The 15,568-nt window shown below is 50.5% G+C and overlaps 1 protein-coding gene across 8 annotated transcripts in view; it reads right to left on the minus strand.

Annotated features, from left to right (window-relative positions):
* Nucleotides 1-14,534, minus strand: part of Rimbp2 (RIMS binding protein 2) — a 175,658-nt gene extending 161,124 nt beyond the window's left edge. For 3 of the 8 annotated variants that reach the window (XM_055605908.1, XM_055605904.1, XM_055605914.1), the window contains exon 1: nt 13,955-14,533. The gene's annotated coding sequence lies outside the window, so the exon portion shown is untranslated. Of the gene's footprint in view, nt 1-13,954 lie in introns of all 8 variants that reach the window. The other 5 variants (XM_055605910.1, XM_055605909.1, XM_055605913.1 and 2 more) reach the window with 3 other exon arrangements.
* Between the last annotated feature and the right edge of the window lie 1,034 nt (nt 14,535-15,568).

A 15,568-nucleotide genomic window follows, 5' to 3' on the forward strand; every position in this document is an offset into this window, starting at 1 on the left:
GAAGGAAGGAAGGAAGGAAGGAAGGAAGGAAGGAAGGAAGGAAGGAAATGAAAGGAAGAAATGGGCAGTCCTCTTTAATTTGCTAATTACTCTAGGGCCATGTGAGGTCTAGGTAATTCATTTTTAAGGTGGGACGATTTGGTCTCCACGTGCTTGTAATTCCACAGGTTGAGGATGGCAGCACATTTCTAGGCCAGCCTGAGTTACATGGTGAGCTGTTGTAGCTATGGTGAGGTGAACAGTTCCTTCCACATCATAGATCCTGTGACCTTACTTGGCAACAGGTCCCTTACCCATTTAGTTCAGATGACATGAAGATCAGGTTACCACTCCAGCTAGTAAGGTTGTCCCTAGAAGAGACTAGGTGGATGGGAAGAACAATGACAGCACAGCAGTGTAGCCACAGGCATAGCATGCAGACCACCAGAAGCTGGAGTAGGGGTGGAAGGAGCCCTTGGTTTCCCACCTACCTAGGAGCATGGCCTGACAATTCTTTGACCTTGAATTTGACCATGGGAAGATAAATTTCTGCTCTGGAAGCTTGAGACAGCCACACAGTGGTAGGGCTCTTCTATCTCATTATGCTCCTCTCACTGTCTTCCCTGGACTCCCTGAGTCTGATCCAAGCACCATGGCCTGGCTTCCATTTGCACTAGCAAATCTGGCCTCTCTCCAGGAGGACCCTTCTTTGTGATGCTCAAGAGACAGGAGGAACCTCCTGAAAGAGCCATACTCTACTCTTGGGGGTTATTCCCAGGATGAAGCACGGACAGAGCTTACAACCCCTGGAAACAAATATCTCAAGGAAGCAGCCTGCAACTCACCTGCCTGCACATCCCAGCTGCCTCCAATATCAGTCTATCACGATCACTGCCATCCTCCAAGAGAGAAACCCTAACTGGCCTAGCGTTGGAGGTCCCTGCAGTTGTCCTGGCTAGAACGCCCTCCAGACCACAGCCCCCACCTCCTCTAGGGTCCTTCTGAATGAAGACGCATCTGTGTGTCACATGACACCCATCACAGCTCTTTCTCCTCTTTGTACTGAGAGCTGTGACATTTATCCTCTGCCTGCCTCCGGCTGCTTGAGTCATGGGGTACCACAAACAGGAAGTGCCACAACACTGAAGTGTGATGCACACAGAGAAACCATGAAGCCACTGTCCCCTTTCCCATCATCCCACATGAGACAGACACCCAGACAAGGGCCCTGGTGTTGGACTCATGTTGCTCTGCCTGCTGGTCCTGACAGTAGGACCTTGTGGTGGGTGCCAAGCATAAATTCAGGAATCTACTGAGATTGGAGGCCATGACTGTGTAGGGAGAACGAAAGTCTGCCAAGACCATAACTCGACACTAGGCAGACGATGGCCCAATGCTGGCCCAGGGCCCAGCACACACAGCTAAAGCAGTTATCACTTGGCTGAATCCACAAGGCCATGTGCTCCAACACCAACAAGTGTGTATCTCCTGCCAGCTGGCTGGATGCCACTGAAGGGGCTCCATGGTCCAGCTGGGAGTGGGAGGATGGTGAGGAGGAATGGGTGAAATGGAAAGGGTGCCAGGGACAGAAGCAGAAAGAGAGGACACAGAGCAGCCCAAAACACAGGAAGGGCAGGGCAGCCCAGCAGTGGTTGATGTCACCAGTGAGATGAAAGACCAGCCTCCAGAAGAAACCCCCCAAAACAGAGAGTGTCCACTTTCAAACAGGTTCATTATCATTCACTCACTGTGTGTATGCGTGTGTGTGTTTAAAAAGAAAAAAAAAAAAAAAAAAAAGAGGGTGCGGTGGTGCATGCCTGTAATGCCAGCACTCAGGGAGGCAGAGGCAGGTGGATCTCTGTGAGTTCGAGGCCAGCCTGGTCTACAAAGTGAGTCGAGGACAGCCAAGGCTACAAAGAAAAACCTTGTCACCCTGTCTCAAAAAAAAAAAAAAAAAAAAAAAAAAGGCTGATAAGATGACTCAGTGAGACCCACATGATGGACAGTGAATAGATTTCTTCAAGCTGCCTTCTGACTTCTACAGCTTGCTTCTTTTCCTACATTCCCAGGTGTCCTCATTTGCTGTCTGTTGCTGTAATGAAACACTAACCGAAAGCAACATGTGTGTGGTTTGGGGGGGGGGGGGGACGTAAATCTGGCTAACCTGTTAAGAATCCACCATCAAGAGAAGCCAGGGCAGGAACTCAAAGCAGGAGCTGATGCTGAGGCCACGGAGGGATGTCCTCACTGGCCCGCTCCTCCTGGCTTGCTCAGTTTGCTTTTCTATACAGCCCAGGACCACCTGCCCAGGTATGACACCTCCCACCCACTGTAGATTGGGTCATCTTACTTCAATCATTAATCGAAAAATGTACCACATATGTGCTCTTAGGCCACTCAATGGAGGCAATCTCTCAGCTAAGGAGACCCACTTCCCAGATGTGTCAAGGTGACAAAAATTACAACAAGCATACCAGGTGACTAGAACCTGAACAGAAAACACCAAAAAAAGTCACATTTTGTAGGGTCAACATGGTGGCATATGACATCCATCCCACCACTTGGGAGGCAGGGGCAGGTGGATCTCTAAGTTCAAGGCCAGCCTGGTCTATATGACTTAATATAGAAACAAAAGTTAGTCTCTGGAAGTGGAAAACAGACAACGGAGAGGAGTCAGAAAAAAAAAGAAAAAAAAACACTTAAAAATTAAGTTCAGCTGGCATGCAGACGTTACCAGGTTACCAGGAAAGACTTCCTAAGAAAATGTAGTTGATTGTTTTCAGTTAATGGTTTTGAATGTTTACTGAGCACCCAGCCTCCTCCAAGCATGAACCTCCACAAAAGCTGTAATGGAAAAGCATAGTTGGTGACTGCTGGGTTTCACCAAGGGGAAAAGGGACTGTCTGGACTCCTGCCCTGGAAGGTTCTCAGGATCAAGATCCCTTTGTTATTTTCACAAAGGGAAGCTTCCAACCTCAGACCAGGGGCACAGAGCCTGGGTTCTCTGCGATGCAGCTGAATGTGGGCCTAGGCCTAGACTGCCATGGGCCTAGGGTGGAACTGCCAAAGACCCCACCCCTCCCACCCCCTTGCTGATGCCATCTTTGTCTCCCCACCAACCTCTTTCTTCTCTCTGATTATCACAAGCTCTGTAACTGCCTGATTCTGAGCAGCAGATGACAAACAGTAACCTGACAGGTCCATTACTCTCTTTTAATTTATTACATTTTAATTAATAAAGGCGCCTGTGCTGGTTCAAAGGAACAAGTCTCCTGACAACCCAGGCATCTTTCCAGCTCAGCATCCTCATTCTCCTCCCTGCTCTCACCCTCTCCCCGACCCCACCCTGACCTCAATCCCATTTTTGCCAACAGCAGATCACAACCCTGGACTGAAACATAGGTCCTGTGGAGGATCGTGAGCACGGCTGATGTGATGATTGGGAGTGGAGCGGCCCCCTCGCACACTCCTGGGCAAGCATACATCACCAGATCATCTGTAAACATAACCAGCACAGCAGCCAGCTGTGCCACAGCCCTGAGACATGGCAGTTAAGAAATAGTTAAGGCTACAGGGAGAAGGACAGCAAGCCCCTCCCCCTGGGGTCTAATTTGCATTTCCCAGGAGAGTCAGAAAAGTCAACAAGAATGATAACAGAGATTATCTTCGTGAAATAAACTCAAACAAAGATGCTAAAAATAAGAAACAGACAGTGCACAGGGAAGAAGGTTCGAGATGTTGACCTTAAATGAAACGGTGATCCCCTTCCAAACTCCGACAATGAACCTCATAAAACCACCTAACAGTTTTATTTACAGGAGAAAATTCTTTAAGATTTAAAAAAAAAAAAAGCCCTGGTAGTGGTGACAGTGATGACAGTGGTGGTGCTTGCAGAAGCAGGTGGATCTCTGGGAGTTCGAGGCCAGCCCAGTCTACAGAGCACGTTCTAGGACAGCCAAGGCTATATAGAAAAACCGTGTGAAACCAAAAAGAAGAAGAGAGAAAGAATGAAGGAAGGAAGGAGACAGAGAGAGACAGAAAAATAGTGAAAGAGAGACAGAGAGAAAGAGGGAAAGAGAAGCAAAGCAGCAGTTTTTGTACTTGATTTTAAAACTCTGCTTAATCTTGAAACTCTATTGTAAATTACATCAACTGGGCAATGGACATTCAAAAGCCACAAGATCCTGTACAAAACCATTAGAGACACTGAAGCAAGACATTGTCCTCTTCAGGAGGCCACACCCTCCTGAGGTAAGTGCTAATGGTCTCTCTCCTCTCCTTGTCCTCCCTCTCCTCTCCTCTCCTCTCCTCTCCTCTCCTCTCCTCTCCTCTCCCCTTCCCCCTTAAATCTGAAGCACATACTATCCCTATGTACTTAAGAAATTCTCTACCTTAGCATTGTCCTGACTTGTCAAGGATTTGGCTTTACCAGAGTGGTAGGGAGGAGGCCAGGAGGAAATTCCCAAGGCTTCCCCTAGCAACGCTGGTGGAGCTGTGTGTCTCCTCCAAAGTGGAGCACCTCACATTCTCAGTAAAAAGTGGGAGATGGCAATGTCCTCTGTAAATAACTACTGTTCCCTGCATCCTCCTTTGCTAAGGATAGACCCCTTCACCTGTGAGGTGAGCATGCCACCCTTACGGCTATTCTCAGAGAGGGTTGGAATACCAAAAAGTAAAGCTTGCAGGCTGAAGCTTTACATGTTCCCTCCATGGCAACACAGCATGGAAGAGTTCTGGGATTCCCTGCCAGTTTATACTACAAGGGGCAGAGAAACCTAGACTTCTCCACGGCGGAACCTGTGCAGTGCAGCGCTCCTAGGAAAATGCCCAAACTCTCAACACCAATAACAAAGAAATAACCACACACCCAACCAAAGAGCTGTGGGGACAGGGGCTGGCTTGGAGTGTCTCTGTGTGTGCCTGGTTTGTAGAGCATGAGTATCTGAAGGGGGTGTACATTCTTCCTTTGTTTCCACCTATCAAGATCCTCCATGGTGATGATGGAAAGCTCTAGAATCAGCATCTAGACTGGGGTCTTGATCCCCTCCCCAACCCCAGATACAAAGTCTGTGACTCTGAATGAATGATCTGAATTCTCCATGCTTCCTTTTCTATTCATAAAGCTGGAGTGGGGAGCAACCATGTAGAGGCCTCATGTAATAAATGCTTGAGCAGTCCAGGCCAGGCGTGCCAGTGTGGCCCGAGGCATGTATGTCTCTATCAAGGGCCCAGAGGAGACTACGATTGCCAGCAATGTATTCTTTGCGGTGAAACACTGCTGCTCCAAGGTCAGAAGAAGTAGGTTTCCTACCCATGCCTGGAAGCCAGAAGTAATCCTGGCTGCCAGTGGTCCCACTAAGAACCGTGGACAGCAATGAGCTGGTTGACAGAGAGAGGCTTGCTTCTTGTTGGTCCCAGGTTCTACCGATCTCCTGCAGGCCCCATTTATCTCCAGGTAGGTCCACTCTGCCCAGCCATTCCCAGGTCGCTTCATTACACAGACTTCCCAAGAATACCTAATTCACTAATAGGAGGAATGTCACCTGCTGTTGGTGTTTGAAAACCCCTTGTTTTAGAATTTGAGTGAAAAGAGTGTCTTGAAATGACTATCAAAGGTTTGCACAGGACATGTCACTCACCATCGGATTCACTGATGAGTAAGTTCTGACCATTCCCAGGCCAACTGCCTCCATGAGCTGGGAAGTAACCAGTCTGGGTGGCCACTGTCCCAGCTTAGCCCTGACAGGCCTGGCTGGGCCTCCAACTGGATCCACAGAAGTCTTACACCCACCCCCCTCTTCCCCATGACTTGCCTTCATGAACCTTGATTAGCTTTCCACACGCACAGCCAAGGCCTCCTCTGAGGTCTGGTGGCTTTCTACATTCTGAGTCGGAATCAATAGCTTTAATGTACAGTGTACACGGGCTTGCTTTTAAGTGGGGTTGGCTGAGGGAGAAGAGAGTAAAATAGGATTATAGTTGCAGACGGAGCTTATGGGATGCAGGGGAAAAAGAGACTCCTAGAAGCAAGGGAAAAAAAATCTATAAGCAGAGCTTAAATACTCAGCAATGCACAGGCCTGGTGTCTGACCATGACGGAAGTAGGGGATGGGTCCCCAGTGCAGGCTGGTAAAGTGAACCCCACCAACTCATTCATATAGGGTCTTGTGCAAAGTCCTTTTAAACATCTCCTTGTCTGTGTCCCAGGAGAAGCTGGAGAAGCCTTCTTCTAAGTAAGGACATCAAGTGCCTACATCACCTGGAGAAGGCACAGAGATGCCAGGCCCTGCCTGAGAATGGTAACCACCAGCCCTTCTCGCCAGGCTTTCCTGAAGCCAGCTCCCAACTTGTTTAAGACAAACAAACAAAACGCTAAACTACATTGGTGGTTTTATTTATTGATTTGTTTGTTTATTGTGTGGGTGCACACACATACCACAGAATCCGTATGGAGATTGGAGAACAATTTTGGGGAGTCAGTTCTCTCCTTCTAATGTGTGAGTTCTGGGGCTCGAACTCAGGCCGTTCGTCTTGGTGGCAAGCACCTTTACCTGCTGAGCTATTCGGTTGGCTCCCAACTTCTTCTTTTAAATAAAAGAAAAGTATGGAAATGTAGTTTAGTTGGTAGAGTGCTTGCTTAGCATCCCTGAAACTCTGGGCTCCGTCCCAGCACCACATAAAACAGGCCATGGGGACCCTTACCTGTAATCCAAGCATCCCAGAGGTAAAGGCAGAATTATCCCCCTCCTGGAATACATGACATCTTATCTCCAGTACACACAGAGACAGGGGAGACGGCTCAGCAGTTAAGAGCACTTGTTACTCTTCTAAAGGACTGGAGTTCAAGTCCTAGAACCTACATGGTGGCTCACAACCACCTGTTACTCAAATTCTAAGAAATCTGACACCTTCTTCTGGCTTCCTCAGGCAGAGTGTGTGTGTATGTGTGTGTGTGTGTGTGTGTGTGTGTGTGTGTGTGTGTGGTTGCACGCACACACGGTATAGACATACATGCAGGCAAATACTCATACACATAAAAATAAATCTTTAGAAAAACATTAATTAACTTTTTTTAAGTAAACAAAAGCAAGTGTCCCCTAAATGGGAGTTTTTTAAGTCCCATCTTATGTCATGGGACACCCTGAAGAGCACCCTTCTCCTCCCTCCCACACGGCTCCCTCCATGCCTCAGTTTCCCCATCTACACAATGTGATTGGTAGTAAAAGCTTGGGCTGCACAAGAAGTTAGAACAATGCTGGGCTGTGGCTCCTCACGGTTGGGACCATAGGTGCCAACACTCAAGATGCAGCCGGGATTGCAGTGTCTGCAGGCTTGGGGGACCGCCTCTTGTGGCTGTCACTCTGGCGTCTTCAGGTAGCCACAGCACCTCAGCCCTGCCTCTGTGGCCCACAGCTTTGTGGGTGTTTTCCTCTGCCTCAGACTCCACCTCCAACCTCTTACTTGTATGAGTGCATCTGATAAAGCCCCACTTCCCCAAGTAAGACCTGACCTCCCTGACAGCCTTTGGCACTCCTAGGGGATTAGGATAGGGACCTCATCATGGTCAGTATCGTAAAGCATTTGCTTTATAAGGTTGCTCTGAAAGTCGGGGGGGGGTGGAGGATTGGGGGGAGGGCATCACTGTCAGAGGCTCCCAGGCTGACCAACCTCATCTCGCAATAAATGTCACAGTAGGCATCTGGGCACAGGCTTGTCAGGATGCAGACTTGAAAGGCTGTGCACCCCTCACCCATCACAGCTGTGCCATCTATACATTACTTTTATCTAGGTGGCATGCAGTTTTCAAGTATAGGCCCTCATCTACAATTACATTAAATTATGCATGCCTTCAAAAAGCACACTTACTGAAAACAGATAAAGTCTGTAAAATGCAGGCAGGATTTCATGTGGGCATGGGAGGGGAGCTGAAGGCAGAGAGAGTGATTTTATTGGGGTCTGCACTATTAGCCAGCAACACTGGAGTTTGGGGGAACTTCTGTGATAACCATGTCCCCAGGGTGAAAACAGAAGGATCATACCAAGACAGGGGAATAAGTCTTATGGCAGTGAGTCTTGTGGCCCTTAACTGGAGAATTCAGGCCAGAGACAGTGTTGAAGTGACCCTACATTGCTCACTTCTGGCAGTAAAAAAGGGGTCCCGTGTCCCCACCTCTATGATAGTGAGCCATAGAACCACACTGAGGTGGGGACACGGCTGTCCCTGGGACAACCAGCCAGAAGAGCCAGGCTACCAGACCGGTCTTGCCACCTCCAGCCAAACCAAGACCACATGCTAATCGCCCCTGGGAAACCATGGGATAGGAGACCTGAAGGTAGCGAGAGTGATGTTATTGAGAGCAGCAGCATAGCTGTGTTATTCCATTCTCTGGCTGCCCTGTGTTGTACCCTACACCCCATATCCATCCATGGAGCCTCAAGCCAAAAGGTAGAAAGAAGCCTCCAAACTACAATGGACCCGGGGCAAGGCCAAGAATGGCCAGGGTGCTGGGTTTGGCAAAGGTTAGAGTCTCAGGCTGTGGCAAAGGTTAGGGCTACCTCTCTCCAACCCCCCCCCCCATCATGACAACACAGGGACACAGAGAGCCAAAATGTGAAGGTCTCTCCCTCCCACCCTGGCCACTAGATTTGCATTCACTCTTGACAGTGCAGCTTGTAAGAAAGGAAAAATATCACACATTGCAGAAGGGTCTGTAGAAATTCTGATCCATGCTCACAGGGGACAAAGATCCACACACTCTCCAGGGTCAGGCGGTGAGGGCCACTGCTCAAGACTGTAGGCTATTAGTATAACTCCCTTTATCAGGGCACCCAGCCTGACCTAGCCAGGGGTGTAAACCCAGCCACGTCAACACTGGACCACTCCTGTGTTACAGGGAAACAGCATGTCTACCCAACTGCTCCAGTCACTGAGATCAAAGACAAGAAGGAGAGAAGCACACCGTTTGAGCCAGGGTGCAAGAGGGCTGGGCTGCCCCTACCATCAGAGAGCAAAGTTCAACACAACACAGAATGTAACATGAGCCCATCTGCCGGACACAAATGGGGATTGAGGTGGTTTGAATGAAAATGGCCCCATAGACTATTGGGAGGTGTGGCCTTGTTGGAGGAGGTATGTCACCAGAGTTAGACCTTAGGATTTCAGAAGCTCAAGCCAAACCCAGTGTCACTCTCTCTCTCTTCCTGCCTCCTGCTGATCACGATGTAGAACTCTGGGCTCTTTCTCCAGCACCATTTCTGCCTGTGCACCTTCATGCTTCCCGCCATGATGATAATGAACTATCTGAGGTGTTAAAATTCCCTTGTCTGAGTCCTCACACAAGTTCAACTGGGTACCATGGCCACAGTGAACATCACTGACCACAGCATCAGACAAGGCAGGCCTGTGAGGGCCCCACAGTGACAACAGAAACAGTTCCATGCACGTGACCAACTGAAATGACCTTCCCTAGGTGACAGAACACAGTCTTTAGGTGTCTATGGTACCTGAAGTCTACAGGCACCTCCTTCAGAGTCTCTCTTCTGTTTCTACACTATAAAAAGGGGGAGCACAGCGTATCATTCTCATAGAGTTCTCAAGGAATGAGATTGTTCTAGAAAAAATGCTCGGTATAAGCACTTAATAAATAGAAGCTATTGCCTCTGTAATCCTCTACCAACTGTCATGAAGCCTCTAGGATAGGCCTGGCTCCCAGGGGAGTGTCATTGGTCTCCAACTATCACTGGGCTCCAAACTGCCTATCAAGGATGGCAATGAAACTCACAGGATAACCTCGGTGGTCCCAGGATGGTGTCTGAAGGCTAGTAGGAACCTCCTCTCATCTCTCTTGCCCCTAGGGATACAAGTGTCTGCTAAGCTCTGCTTGGGCTCCAATGGCTCAGCTAGCCCAGTGTAGCTCCCCTCATACCCACAGAAAAGAGGAAAATTTTGAGGATTGTGTAAACTCTGAAAATGCAGAAGAGCTGAGGTTACACTTTTGGGTACTCAGATCAACGTCTCCATCCTAGACCAGAGTCTGACCTGCTACTCACAGAGCAGTGGACAGTTAGTGGCCTCAGGGTGCTGCTGACCTGCAAGTGAACGGCAATGGGCCAGCAGTCTGGAAGTCACCATGGCTTCAAGTCTAGTTCCCTTCAGGAATGCTGTGGGGCACCAGGGTGGGAGAAGACCCTGCCCAAGACATTTGTGCCCTATGCTCGGTGCTCATACAGAAGGAGGCCACCAGAGGGCAGCAGAGAGCAAAGGGCCCTGCCCTGCCCATGGAGCGTGGCAGAGGAGAGCCTGTGCTGGAGGGAGAGGGCATCAGCTGTCCTGCAGGTCAGGCAGGGAGGGACTCTTAAAGGAAGTGACCTCTGAGCAGAGCCCTGAACAAGTGGTCAACTTTGGGTAGAGGCTTCTGGGCTAAGATGTCAGGGAGAAGGACAGAACACAATCCCATCAGGAGTGCTCAGGGCCTCTAGGGACCTCACAGTGGCTCTGACAGATGCTAAATATGACAGAGCTCCCATAACACAGCAGGCTGGACCTGCTTTCATAGGACTCTGTCTGTCATGCTGAGTGACCTGAAGATCAGAAATGGATGCAGGAGGCCACGGGCATGAGTCACGGCCCATGAGGAGATCTCAGGCCAAGGCCACAGTGAAAGAGGTCAAACTTCAATGCAAAGAGAAAGGGAGCAGTGGTGGACAAATCTGGGTGGAGCTGGAGGAATCAAAATAAGTGTCTAGACAGACAGAATGCCAAGTTTAGATAGGAGGAGGAAGTGGGGGGTATATGCTTTATACACGCCTTTGCTTTCAGGAGTAGTTCTGAGCAGGCAAGGGTTGTATCTCAGGAATAGAATGCTTACCTAGAACCCTCCAGTGAGAAGGACTGGGGTGTGGCTAGAGCCCCTGCCTATAATCCCCCAGTGAGGGGCTGGGGTGTGTGGTAGAGCACCTGCTTAGAATCCCCCAGTGAAGGGCTAGGGTGTGGCTCAGTGGTAGAGCATTTGCCTAGAATCCCCCAGTGAAGGGTTGGGGTATGGCTAGAGCATCTGCCTTCTATGTGCAATGCCCTGGGTTCCATCCCTAATCATACTTACACACATACACATACATGCACACATGCCCACACTGGTATATTGGTTTTTAAAACGTCCACCTATACAACATGATGTAAATACTTACCCACTATTAAAAAAAAAAAAATAAAGCTGTCACATTTCACTACATCTCACAGTGTGGGGGAACCTTGAGCTGGATAAAGAGGCTATACAACACAGACCCTGTGTCACAAGCCCCTCGGGGGTGACACTACGCAGAGGAACTGCATGGTCAGTGAAGTAGACGATGAGAAAGCTGTCAAACAAATGCTGATGTCAAACTGCATGTGCTAATACATGCCTGTAACCCCAGGCCTTGGGAGCTGGGGGCAGAGGATCAAGAGTTTGAGGATAGCTTGGGCTACAGCAGAATTTGTATCAAAAGGGGATGGGAAGACAGCAAGAGAGATCAATGAATGAGGCACGTGCTGCCAAACCTGACAAGGTGAATTCCACCCCAAAACTTCATAAGGTGGAAGGAGATAACGATTCCCCAAAGTTTCCCCCTGATCTGCACACACATGCCTTCACACATACACACACGAACCCAACTTGCCATGGCACCAGTGGAAGCTGCCTGGGCACAGAGGAGGTTTAAGGCCACTTTCCCCCGAGTCTTTGTGTTCTGCCTGGTACTCACAAGTCTAGATACCTCCTGGAAGGCCGGCACAGGCTTGTAACAGCACATCATTTGTGACCTCCCCCCACCCCCAGAGACTAAGCAAGCAAGGAGAACATTCACTAGAATTGCTTTGAGTGCTGGGGGGGTTGGCCCTCTAATCCAGGGGTGCTCACATGGGGTCCCAAGCAGCAGCAGCCATCTCTGGGAACTTTTAGAAAGGTAGATGTTTCACCCCTCCCCTGAATCACACCCCTGATACATTACACGATAGAGTCCGTACAGGGACTAGTGTGTCTTTGCAGACAGGCTTGTTAGCCCAGCATGGCCACCGCCCACTGGGGAAGCACCTGGTAGCCCCCAAGCCTCCCCATCTTCCCATATGTTGCCAGTGGGGTTAGAGGGTAAAGGGCCAGCTGCCCCCTCCACCCTGGATTACTGGGAGGGCTGAGCTCTGTGCCCTGGGTGCTGAGCCATTCCGTCTCTGTCATACCACGCCCCTAAAGAGCCACCCTGTCTGGAGTTCAGAAGTCCTGGCCTCAGAACCCATGCAACAGAACTGTAAATGTCGGGGAAGGGGTTCAGCAGCAGCCTCAAAAGAAGCCAGTTTGGCATTGGAGGAACTCTAGTTCCTCTAGTAGGGCTGGGAGAAATGGGGGGATGGGACAGTTTTCAAAGGTCCCATGCTAGTCACATTCCACACCTGGGGTCACCTGAGATGTCCCCAGCTCTAGGCTCCTAGCTCAGAACTGGACAGGAAAGAAATGGTTCCACAACCTGCCATAGAGGCCCAGGCCCTAGGTACCAAATCCTCTTCCACACTCCCCCACATCCACCTGTCCCTACCAGGCAGCTCCACCTGTGACATTACCCTCTTCCGGACATGACTTGTCTCCCACCCTCATCCTCTTCAGTGTCCTTCAGAAGGGTACTGAGACAGGACCTTCCTGTCTGCCCCCACCCACTCACCCCACACCTCAGCCACCAACACTCTGAGGCTCTATAATACATGGACTTTCAGAAGGGTCTAGGGAGCCCCAGGTTCAGTCCTGACACCCCACAGTAAACCTGCCTCCCTCTACCCAGCAGAAGGCAGAAACATGCCAGTTCCTTCCTTCTTTCCTTCTTCCATGCCTTCCTCCCTCCCTCTCTTCTCCCCCTCCTTTCTTTCTTCCTTCCTCCACACTTTTTCCCTTTCTAGTCCTTGTCCTTCTTCATTCTTTCTCCTCTCTTCCTTTTCTCTTTCCCTCCTTTCTTCTTTTCCTCTGTCCCCCTCTCCTTTCTCCACTTCCTTTCCTTTCCCCTTTCTTTCTTCCCCTCATCTCCCCTCTCTCTTCCTGATCCAATCGCCCAGATATCCACTCCCAGTCAGCTCAGGGGACAGCCAGATTGCCCTCCCTGGGGATAGAACCAAACTGCTTCCCCAGAGGTCCCAGCCAGCCATGTCTCCCTCTGACTGTCCACACCAGCGTCCTGGCAGGTCATCCAACCGGTAAACCTGCAACCCCTGCCTCTCCAGGTGGAGAGGAAAGTCTGCGCTAGGCAAAGGCTTCTGTGAACACACACACACACACACACACACACACACACACACACACACACTGTGCCGAGAACATCTGTCTCCATAAACAAACCATTGCAGCCACTCTCCGGGACACTATTTGACAAATTCACATTGCACATTTCGGTCCGCGTGGGCAGTGGATGGCGGGGCTGACTGGGATGCTGCGAGTCCGCCCCTCCCCCCTGCGCCGTTCCCCAGGAAGTCGTCCCCAGGCCCCGGGCACTCTGTCTGAAACCAAGACCGAGCTTCTGCCCTCTGCAAAAGCTCTGCCCTAGCAGAGCGGGTGTCAAACTTTGCCCAAAGGGGCTTTTCTGAAAGGCTGGGGGCCCAAGAGGACCGGGAGAGCCACAGCGCCACCGTCATCGCCATCGCTGACACAGTACGGGTGAGAGAAGCCAGCCAGCCGGCCCTTCCCTTCACTCTGACAAGGATCCATTGGTGGCAAGCCACACGATGACAGGAGCACGGTGGCAATCCGCACCAACCGTCACCCGCGGCAGCCTCCGTCCCCGGCAGCCACCACTGCCCACCCAACGCCAAAGGACACCCTTCTGATGCAAACTTCACCTGGGCCAAGAGTTCCCCACTAAGCCCCTGTCTCCCGTGTCTCTGCGGCTCTAAGAGGAAAGGTGAATGGAGCAGCGGCTATTTTTAGGAGAGAGAAAAATTAAATCTCAAATCGCAGCCTACCTTGGATGTTCTCGGTGCTCAGCCTCCGGGCTCCCAGAGAGAGACAGAGACAGAGCCACTGCAGTGCACTGTGTCAGATTACAAACTGGGGCCAGAGGGAGGGAGGAGAGTGGAGAGAGAGAGAGAGAGAGAGAGAGAGAGAGAGAGAGAGAGAGGAGGGATCCAATCAACACTAAAGGGCAAGGGTGTGTGGGCACCGCTTGAAATCAGCTAGAAATTATTCATTTAATTTTTTCAGAGAGAAAGAGAGAGAGAGAAAGCGCAAGAGCCACCCGCCAGAGAGCAGTAGCCAAAGCTTGGAAAAGGGAGTGTTTTAACACAAGCATGCACGCACATGCACACACACACACACACACACACACACACGTGTGCACACAAACGCGCATGCACACACTCATCCCAAGATGGCTCTGTCCCTTCCCTGTCGGTGCCTCTCACGAAGCCACGGTCAAAAGCAGGGCAGGAATGGAGGCGGAGCTGGGGCCCTCGATGCGGGCTCAGGGCAGAAGAGCTCGCCTGGCGGCCTGAGGCTGGATCTGCCCCTGCAGGTGGTCCGGAGCCCTGCAGCCAGCTGGAAGCAGACCCCAGTGTGCCCAACAGGCACTGCTAAGGATGCAGAAGGCTGCCGCTGTGCAGAGCTCCCAGCTGCCTGGGTCCTTCACCCCTATCCGGCCTCCCTCCCCACCAGCTGCCCATCAGCCCCATGCACCCTCATCTTGGCAACTGCCAGATGTACCAGCTACCTAGCAACAGAGGAGCAAGAGAGAATAATACCAGGAAATGGACACACACACACACACACACACTCCCCTGGGGTCAGAATCTTGCTGTTAGCTCTATATAGATGCCCAGTAGCTCCACTTCTCTGAAGGGACACCTTAGCCTAGCAGCATCCTGATTGAGGCTCTGTGGGGCCCTGTGGCCTATGCAGGAAAAGACTGGAGGAAAACTAAAAACAATCAGCAAAGCTGGCACTCATCATCTTCAGGTCCTTCCTACCAAATGAAGGGGTTTTTGAGAGCTGTCCGTGGCCTCTCCAATTAAGATACTCACTCTGTGGTTTTAAAACCCTCACATCAGGGTGGCGAGATAGCTTGGGGGTTAAGAGCACTTGGCGCTCTGACAGAAGGCTAGAGTTTGGTTCTCAGCACTCATGCGCACAACGATCTGTAGGACTCTGATTCCAGGGAATCCGACGCCCTCTTCTGGCCTCTGCAGGCACTGCATGTATGTGGTACACAGACACATGCAGCCAGCATACGCACGCACATAAAATAAAAATAAGTAAGTAAAAAAAAAAGTCCTAAAACACTAAAGGCACCGTGGTGAAAACCACACACCCATCTGCCACTGGGGGTTCATGCTTGGATCTTGAATGAACCACAGAAACTAAAACTAAGAGGCCAAGGGACTGGTGCCCCACCCTCCAAGATGATGTCCCCTACCACAAAAATGTTGCTCACCAAAGTTTTCAGAACCCACATCAGGCGCACAGGGCTGCCTATAACACCAACTCCAGCGGATTCGCCAAGTACACACAAACACACACACACACACACATAATAGATAGATAGATAGATAGATAGATAGATAGATAGATAGATAGATAGATAG

The sequence above is a fragment of the Psammomys obesus genome, unplaced genomic scaffold (assembly GCF_907164565.1).
Source record: "Psammomys obesus unplaced genomic scaffold, mPsaObe1.curated_primary_1811, whole genome shotgun sequence".
NCBI classification, from domain to species: Eukaryota; Metazoa; Chordata; class Mammalia; order Rodentia; family Muridae; genus Psammomys; species Psammomys obesus.